The sequence below is a fragment of the Vombatus ursinus genome, unplaced genomic scaffold, assembly GCF_900497805.2.
Source record: "Vombatus ursinus unplaced genomic scaffold, bare-nosed wombat genome assembly UNPS02014821.1, whole genome shotgun sequence".
Lineage (NCBI taxonomy): Eukaryota > Metazoa > Chordata > Mammalia > Diprotodontia > Vombatidae > Vombatus > Vombatus ursinus.
Genome location: NW_020954599.1, coordinates 3,797,769 through 3,808,170, shown reverse-complemented (window position 1 = coordinate 3,808,170; position 10,402 = coordinate 3,797,769).

Below are 10,402 nucleotides of genomic sequence, written 5' to 3'. Positions count from 1 at the left end.
TGTGATGCTCACACAAAAAATATGAAACGTAGATGTGGCAATTATTGTTTCTTTTAATGAATATAGAGTCAAAACTGATAATTAAGTCCCTTGAGAACTGTTTTTCTTTTCATTTTGAAAAGATTGGTAAGATCCAAATAAGTACACATTCAAAATAGGGAAAAGAGATTTTGGAAAGGAAGATATTAGTGATGCAAGAGGAGAAAGTGATGATCTTGGGAGGGATCCCACATATATGAGCAAGAACACAGATAGAAGAGCTAACTTTTGAAGGTCTGATGAGTATTTCCATTCCTGAGGATTCTGAAGAGAAAGTAAATAGAGTCTTTAAAATATGTTGAGATATCATAGTTCATATTTGGTATTTATAATTTCTTAGTGAAATAAGTCATAAGATCGTAAACCCTAGAAGGGTCTAAAATGGGATTGTAGCTTTCAAAGATAAAGAGAGTTGAAGGTTTTTAGACATCTAGTATAGACTATGAAGTAAGAAGTCAAGAGAGAAGAATATTGATATTGTCTTGTAATTCTCAAGTCAGAATGGTAGGAATCTATGGAAGTAATTAATATGTGTTACACAGCAACATATAAAGCTTATCTTGATTCATTCATTCTTTAAAAAGTTGAGTTTTTCTTTTTATTTAATTGAAATAAATCCAATTGAATATATTAAGCAACTACTGTATAGAACTCTGAGGCAGCTTGCTGTAGCAGAGAGAAAGTCAGTCATAGAGTCAACCTGGGTTCAGATTCTGCTTTGACATGAGTCTGTATGATCTCAGACAAGTCACTTAACTTCTCAGTGCCCTAGGTAACTCTCAGATTATAAACCATAAAAATGTTTCTGAAGTGGTGGAGGAAATTTCTTCCCTGAGAATTCATAGTACTTACAGAGTCATTGAACTGGTCTGGTCCATGCTGTAGGTAACGTACTGTTATTTTTGGCTTAGACCAGCAATACCAAAACATATAGATGAAGACTGAAACATGTCTTCTATAATGTTGTTGCTAGTCATTGACAATACCAAATATAAATGTGTTGGAAACAGATATTGTATTCTTCATTCTAGATAAAGTTGTGATGATGTAGAATATATGTTGGAATGGGCCATATTTCAAAATATGGTTTTAAAAAATGATGTGAAAAATGTATGCCCTCAGCTTCATTGATATTTTAACATAAATTTTAAGCAGATTGGATTTAATCATTTAAATCACATGCTTTTAGTCTTTGACTCATTGATCTGAGAAGTTTTACTTACTGTTTACTATGTCAATTGACCCCGAGCTAAAAATTAAGTTCTGCCTGTTCATGTAGTATTTGGCTAAGAAATTTGCATAACTTAATATAGCTTGATAAATGCACAATTATACATCTAAATCATGAAATTCTCAGCTATATAAGTAAAATATATAAATAAATGAATATCTTGTTTATGAAATAAGGTATTCAGTAAAACTGAACTCAACTGATCAAACAAATATTTTCATGAATTAGATTACAAATAAATTAAATCTATGTGTTAGATTATAGATAAATTATAAGAAAAAATCATTTAAAGTGATTTATTTTTCAAAACTGATATTGATATATATGGACAGGGTAAGATTTTCAGACAGTATCTATTTAATCTAAATTCTCATTTATTCCATATGTACATTATTTTATAGAACCATCATGAAATTATGTCATTATGAACCTGTGCAAAAATCAAAAGATTTAATTATATTCAATATACAAAGGCAGGAAAGTCAACAAAGACATTTTAGAAATATTTTCAGAGGCAAGAGTTAAAAAAAAATTCTGTAAAAGTTACCTAACCGGAAAATTCAATTAACCATAATATCCCACTAATTAATTCTACTAGCATATTAAAAAAAAAAAGAAACTGTACTCACATAATTACTAGCAGCTAGTTAATATGGTGAATAGAATGTCAGACCTAGAATAATGTAGACTTGAGTTCAAATCCAGTCACAGGCACTTATAGTTCTGTGATCCTGAGCATGCCACTTAAATTATGTCTACCTTAGTTTCCTCATCTATAAAATGGGAATAATAATGATAGTACCTACTTCCCAATGTAATTATGAGGATGAAATGAGATAATATTTATAAAGTGCTTTGTAAACTTTAAATTTTTATACAAATGGTATTATTGTTATTGTTATTACTATTATTGCTATTAATTATTATCATATGAAGTTGTCTTCCACAAAAGTCCTTCTCTTGACCCTGGGCAGTTGAAGACTATCCAAGGGGAGCAGAAGCCTAATCAGGTTGTACCAGTTTGTAAAATCTTTGATTATGGTCTTGGCAACAAACACTATCTACCTTCTCAGGACTAGCCTAATTAAATATGGAGAAGCTGTATTACCAGGAGGTTGCAAGAAAGCTATTTTTAAAAATTATTCTTTAACTAACAAAAATCTATTTTCTTTCCCTTTCACTTCTTCATAAAAAAAAGAAAAACAAAACTTTCGTAACAAATATGGATAGCAAGGGGCAGCTAGAGGACCTGAGTTCAAATTCGGCCTCAGACCAAACACTTGACACTTACTAGCTGTGTGACCTTGGGCAAGTCATAACCCCAATTGCCTTTAAAAAAAAAAAAGAAAAAAAACCCCATAACAACAACAACAACAACAACAAAAAACAAATAAGAATATCAAAGCAAAACAAATTCCCACACTAGTTATGTCTCATTCTGAAATCAGAATCCTCTGCCAGGGAATAGATAACATTCTTCATCATTAGTCCTCTGGAATCATGGTTGATTATTTTGTTGATTAGTTCTAAAGTCTTTCAAAGTTATTTATTTTTAAAGTGTTGTTATTATAGAAATATTTCTACTGATGCTATTCACTTGATTCTGCATCAGTTAATATAATCAAGTCTTCCTAGGTTTTACTGAAGCTATCTCTTTCATAATTTCTTAGGTGGCATGATTGTATTCCATTACATTCATATACCATAATGTAAGCCATTCTATAATTGATGGAGATGCCCTTAGCTTCCAATTCTTTGCCACCTCCAAAGTGCTGCTATAAATACATACATAAATGAAAATAAAAAAATGGATGCCTCTCTCTCTCTCTCTCTTTCTCTCCCCTACTCTTCTCCTCTTTCTCTTCTTCCTCCTCCTCATCTCTTTCATTTTCCTCTTTCTTTAATGTCTTTGAGTATGCCTTGTAATAATAACTGTGGATCAGAGCATTTTGAGTTTAATAACATCTTCAGCATCATTTAAAATTGTTTTCTACACTAGTTGGGCCAATTCATAATTCTACTAACATTTCATTGATATGCCTTTTTTTCTCCCCAGACCCTCTAATGGTTGCCATTTTCATTTTTTTTCAACTTTGCCAATCTTCATCTTGTAGTTAATTTAAATGAAATTTATTTTTCTAACTCTTCCTGCTGGATTTTTTTGGTAACATACAAAAATGCTAATGATATATTTTATTTTATATTTATTTTATATCTTGCAACTATGCTAAGGTTATTAATAAATTCAATTAATTTTTATTTGATTCTCTAATACTCTTTGAGTAAATTATCCTGTCACTTTCCAAAAGCATAATTTTATTTTTTTTGTCAACAGTTTGTCATCAATAATTTTCTTGTATATTTTCTGTTGCTAACATTTTTAGAATGGTGCAAAATACTAGCAGTGATAATGGACATTCTAGCCTTGCCTCTGATCTTATTGGACAGGGATCTCATTTACATCATTCCACACAGCATGTCCCAAAAGAATTAGTGAAGTTTTAAGTTATTAGTTGGCTTTTGGTTCAGAAAGGTAGCCCTTTTACTAAAGAATAAGTCATTTCTTTCTTTTTATTTATCTTTGTAAAGATATTTTTGTTACATTTGAGTTCCAAGCTATTTATCTTCACCCCTCCCAACCCTGCACTAGAGAAGGCCAACATTTGACACTGACATATATGTGAAACTATACAATACATAGTTCTACATATCAATTATTTCTCTAGAAATGGAGAGCATCCTCCTTCATAGATTCTTTGTAGTTGATTTGAGTATTTATTTTGCTCAAAATAGCTTAATCATTCACAGTTATTCTTCAGACAATATTGCTGTTACTGTATACAGCATTATCTGGCTTCTGCTCATTTCACTTTTCATTAATTCATGCATCTTTCCATGTTTTCCTAAAATCAACCTGCTCATCATTTCTTATAGCACAGTGGTATTTGATCACAATCATATATCAAAACTCATTCAACCATTCCCCAATTAATCCACCACAAACAGATCTGTTAAAATATTTTATACTATATAGGTTCTTTTCCTTTTTCCCTGATCACCTGGGGAAACAGACCTAATTACTGAGTCAAAGGATATGCATAGTTTTATAGCTCTTTGGACATAATTCCAGATTGCTCTCCAAAATGACTTCACAGTTCTACCAACCTAGTATTAGTGTCCTAATTTTTCCTCATCCTCTCCAACATTTGTCATTTTTCCCTTTCATCATTTTAGCCAATCTGATAGATATGAGATGGTATCTCAAAGTTGTTTTAATTTGCATTTCTCTAATTAATGAACATTTGGAGCATTTTTTCATATGACTATGTATAATTCTGATTTCTTACTCCCCAAACTTCCTGTATATATCCTTTGACCATTTATCAATTAGGGAATGACTCATACTCTTATAAATTTGACAAAGTTCTCTGTGTTTTTGAAATATAAGGCCTTTGTCCAAGAAATTGTCTGTAAAAGTTTCCCCAAATTTTCTACTTTCTTTCTAATCTTGTCTGCTTGGGTTTATTTACAAAAAAACTTATTAATCAATCACAGTTATTCATTTTATGTCTTGTTATACTTTATGTTGCTTGTTTATTCATAAATTCTTTTCCTATCCATAAATCTGATAGGTATCATGTTCCATGTTCTTTTAAGATACTTATGATATCTCCCTTTATGTCCAGGTCATATATTAATTTTGACCTAATCTTGGTCTATTCTATTTTCTACCAAACTATTTTCCAGTTTTTCCAACAGTTTTTACCAGTGAATTCTTATCCCCAAAGCTTAAAATTTTATGTTTATCAAACATAAAGTTTACTATAATCATTTCATATTGTGTATTGTAAATCTACTCTATTCCACTGATCCACCATCTTATTTCTTAGCCAGTACCAGATAGTTTTGATAATTACCACATCTGTGACTGCTAAAATGCTTGCCTTTACATTTCTCATTAGTTCCTGTAATATTCTTGACCTTTTGTTCTTCCAAATGAATTTTGTTAGTATTTTTTATAACTCAATAAAATAATTTTTGTACTTTATGGGTGGCACCAAATAAGTAGATTAATTTATGTGGAATGGTCAATTTTATTATATTGGCTTGGTTCACCCATGGTCAACTGCTATTTCTCCAGTTATTAATATCTGGCTTTATTTGTCCAAAAAGTGTTTTATAATTATGATCACATAGTTCCTGGGTTTATCTTGGCAAGTGTAATTCCAGGTATTTAATATTGGCTATGAATATTTTAAATGAACTATCTCTTACTACCTCTTCTTACAAGGTTTTATTGTATTTGTTTTATATAGAAATGCTGATGATTTATATAGGTTTATTTTGTATCATGGCACTTTCCTAAAATTATTAATTGTTTTAGTTAGTTTTTTAGTTGAAGCTCTAGGATTTTTCAAGTAAACCATCATATTGTCTGCAGAAAGAGATTATTTTATTACCTCATTGCCCATTCTGATTCCTTCAATTTCTTTTTCTTCTTCTCTTATTGGCAATGCTAGCATTTCTACTACAATACCGAAAATGTTGGTGATAATAGGTATCCTTATTTCACTCCTGATCTTATTGGGAAGACTTGTAGTTTATCTCCATTACAAATAAAGCTTGCTGGTTGTTTTAGGTAGATGCTCCTCATTTGAAGGAAAAATCCATTTATACCTATGCTTTCAAGTGTTTCTTAATAGAAATGACATATTGCATCGAAAGCTTTTTCTGTATCTATTGATATAATCATGATTTTTGTTACTTTTGCTATCGACATAATCAATTATGCCTATAGTTTTCCTTATATTGAACCAGCCCTACATTTCTAGTATAAATCCCATTTGGTCATAATATGTGAACTTTATGATATATTGTTGTAGTCTCCTAACTAGTATTTTATTTAGTATTTTTGCATTAATATTCATTAGTGAAATTGGTATATTCTTTTCTTTCTCTGTTTTTGCTCTTCCTGGTGTAGGTATCAGAGCCTTATTTGTTTCATAAAAGGAGTTTGGTAGGACTACTTGCTTGCCTATTATTCCAAATAATTTATTTAATAGTGGAATTAGTTGACCTTCAAATGTTTGGTAGATTCACTTTTAAATCCATTTGGTCCTGTTGCTTTTTTTTTTTGGAAGCCCATTTATGGCCAGTTCAAATTTTTCTAAAATAGGTTTCTTTTGATATTCTATTTCCTCTTCTATTAATCTGGGCAGTGTATATTTTTGTAAATATTCTTCATTTCACTTAAATTGTTAAATTTATTGGCATATAACTGGGCAAAATAATTTCTAATAATTGATTTCTTTTCACCTACATTAGTAGTGTATTCACCCTTCTAATTTTTGATACTAGTGATTATTTTCTTCTCTCTCTCTTTTTAAAGTCATATTAACCAATGGTTTATCTATTTTATTCATTTTTTCACAAAGCCAACTCCTAGAAAAATTAGTCATTTATTTCTAATGTTTTCTAGTGTTTTTTAACATGCAAGTTTGTTATATCATTAAAAACTTTTTCCAAATCCATTGATATAATTTTAAGATTTTTCTTGTTCTTGTTATTAACATAGTGTCACATTGATAGTATTTTTTTCAAATACTGAACCAATCTTGCATTCCTGGTATAAAATGCATCTCATCACAGGGTATAATCTTTATACAAAATGTTTACATCAAAGTTCATTAGGGGTATTGGTCTCTGGTTTTCTTTCTATCTTGAATTCTCCTTGTTTTAAGTACCAAGATCCTATTTGTATTATAGAAGGAATTTAGTAGGACTCCTTTTTTTCCTTTCCCCCTCAAATAGTTTATGCAATATTGAAATTAACTGTTGTTTGGAGATTTGATAGAATTTGCTTGATATCCAGCTGTACTGTTTTTTTTTTCTTATTTCCCCCTTTTGGAACATATTGTGTGTTGTTCTATTTCTATTTCTGAGATTGGGTTACATAAACACTTTATTTCTTGTTTGTTCTGTTAATAAGGACATTTAAAATTTTTTAAATATGCATCTATATAATTTAAGTTATCGGTTTCATCATCATATAATTGAGCAAAATAGTTTCTAATAATTTTCTTTATTTTACCCTAATTCCTTTTGAATTTTTTTTTAAGTATTGGGGATTTGTTTTTCCTCTTCAAAAACAAATTAAGTAATGATTTATATATTTTGTTTATTTTAAAAATAGATGCCAGCCTCTTTTAAAAATTAAATCAACAGATTTTTGCCTTCAATTTTATTAATCCCTGCCTAAAATTTCAAAACTTCTATTTTGGTGTTTAAAATTCATGTCTTAAATTTTTTAAATTTAAAAAAAATTAGTTTTATTCTTAATTTAATTATATGTTCCTTCTCCTGTTTATGAATGTTTTTAGGTATAAAATTTATCCTAACAATATCTTATGCTACATCCCCCAAAATTTATCTCATTGTTGTCATTATGTTTGATGAAATTATCTATATGATTTGATCTTTGACTCATTCATTCTTTAGCATTAAATTATTTTATATCTAGTTAATTTTTAATCCTTTCTTTAGGGACCCTTTTTTTAGGATGAGTTTTTTACCCTAATCAGTAAAATAGAATTTTTCCCTTATATTTTGTGAGTTTTTAATGCCCTAATTAATGGTCAGTTTTTAAAAATGGTTCTACATAAAGCTATGAAATATGTATACTCTTTTATACTCCTCTTCAATAATTTCCAGAAGTTTATCATATCTAAGTTTTCTAATATTCTATATATCTCCTTTCTTGGAAGGGATATATTTCAATTTCTACTAGTATTTTAATTTTTTTTCCCTTAAAGCACTTAGATGACATTCCACTTGATGAATATGTTAAATATTGACATTAATTATAGTCTATGTTCCCTTTCAGCTTAATGTAATTTCCTGATTTATCCTTTTGTCAAGTCTATTTTTTCTCTTGCTTTGTCTGAGATAATACTTACCTACCTCCCAGTGTTTGGTTTATTTGAAGCATAATACATTTTGATTCTGTTCCTTATTTTTAGCAGGTCGGATATTTTTCCTTGTAGGCCCTAATTACAACTAAGTTTGGCACTCTTTCTAAATCTTTGTGGTTGTATACACAGGGAAGAGTTGTTGATGATCTCTGATTGGAAGAAGATTAATTCATAAATTTGTTAGCTCATGAAACAAAGGAAACCTGAACCACAATCCTCAGTCTTATTGACTCTGTCCACTTTTATCATGATGGAAGAATAGAGGAAACAACAAAGAAGTTAAAAGGTATCAAACAGTTTTTATATTCTTTAGAAATATTAAGTTAACTGTAGATCATCTAAATGTGATATTCTCTTCCAATGATCAATTTTGTTTCCAATGACAAGCTATTCAAAGAAGTGGATCACATCAATTCTATCATTCTTACCACATATAATATAAAAATATTCATTTAGGATTTTTGAGAACCAAGATGGCAGACTAAGGAAGAAATTGCCATCCAACTCCTATACTCACCTCCAAACAAGCATAAAATAATGCCCCCAAACAAATCCTGGAACAGTAGAATCAGCAAAGAGACTGGGAGAAACAAGCTTTTAGCACAAGAAATTTGGAAAGTTGTCAGGAAAGGTCTATCTCATTCTGCTCAAGGGGGAGTGCAGTCCAAGACAGGGAGCCGGTAGCAAGACTTGCCTCAGAAAACCAGTGAAAGGTACTGAGCCCCAGTGTGGGTGAGCAGGCAAATGTCAAGACCCCCACATGCCTCAGCATTGCTGGGGAATGGGCAGATGCCAACTCTCAGAACCACCACATGCTTCAGCATAGCCTTGTGCAAACAGGTAGACACCAACAATGGGACCAGACAGCAGCGTTGGGGTCCCAGCTGACCACCGGCTAAGTGGCCAGACCCCTATGGCCTTCAGTATTCCCAGCCACCCTTTACCTCTCCCCATCAGTGCAACACCAGACATGAGACCCTCCTGTCTTCTTCCATGGGCCTCAGGGCAACATCAGTGCAGCACCAGGAAAACAGCCAGAGCCTGCAGCCCCTGGAATAAGAAGCCTAATACAGTGCTGATACAGTCCCTTCCACACCTGGAGCAGAGCTCAAATTTAAAGGTAAGGAAAAAGGCCAAAAAAGATGAGCAAAAACAATAAAAAAGAATCTGACCATAGAAAGTTATAATGGTGACAGGGAAGTCCAAGACACAAACTCAGAACAGGACAACAATGTCAAAACATCTATGGGCAAAACCCCAAAGAAAAATGGGAAGTGGTATCAACCCCAGAAAGAACTCATGGAAGAGCTCAAAGAGGAGCTTAAAAATTAAACAAGAGAGGTAGAAGAAAAATAGGGAAAAAATGAGAGTAATGCAAGAGAATTATTAAAAAAAAAGTCAGCAGCTTGCAAAAAACAACTGCTTAAAAAGTAGAATTGGTCAAATGGAAAAGAAGATACAAAAGCTAACTGAGGAAAATAACTCCTTAAAAGGTAGACTTAGGTGAGTGGAAGCAAATGACTCCATGAAACATCAAGAATCAATCAAACAAAATCAAAAGAATGAAAAAAAGAGAAGAAAATGTAAAATACCTCATGGAAAAAACAACTGACCTGGAAAATAGATCTAGGAGAGATAATCTCAAAATCGTTAGACTACCTGACAGCCATAATCAAAAGGATGACCTGAACAGCATCTTTCAAGAAATTATCAAGAAAAAGTGCCCTGTTATTCTGGAACCAGAGGACAAAATAAGCAATGAAAGAATCCACTAATCAAACTGGAAAGAAATCCCAAAATAAAAATTACAAATACCAAATTTCAGAACTATCAGGACAAGGGAAAAATGCTACAAGTGGACAGAAACAATTTAAATATCAGGGAGCCACCATGAAGATTACACAGGACTTAGCAGCTGCAACATTAAAGGATCAGAGGTCATGGAACATGATGTTCTGGAAGGCACAGGGGTGGGGAATGTGCAAACTCGAGGCCACATGTGGCCCTCTAGGTCCTCAAGTGCAGCCCTTTGACTGAATCCAAACTTTACAGAACAAATGTGGCCTCCAGATTCTCCCCCACCCCCCGAGCTAGGACTACAACTAAGAATCCCTTGTGAAATTTAGCATAATACTTCAAGGGAAAAAATTGTTCATGAAAA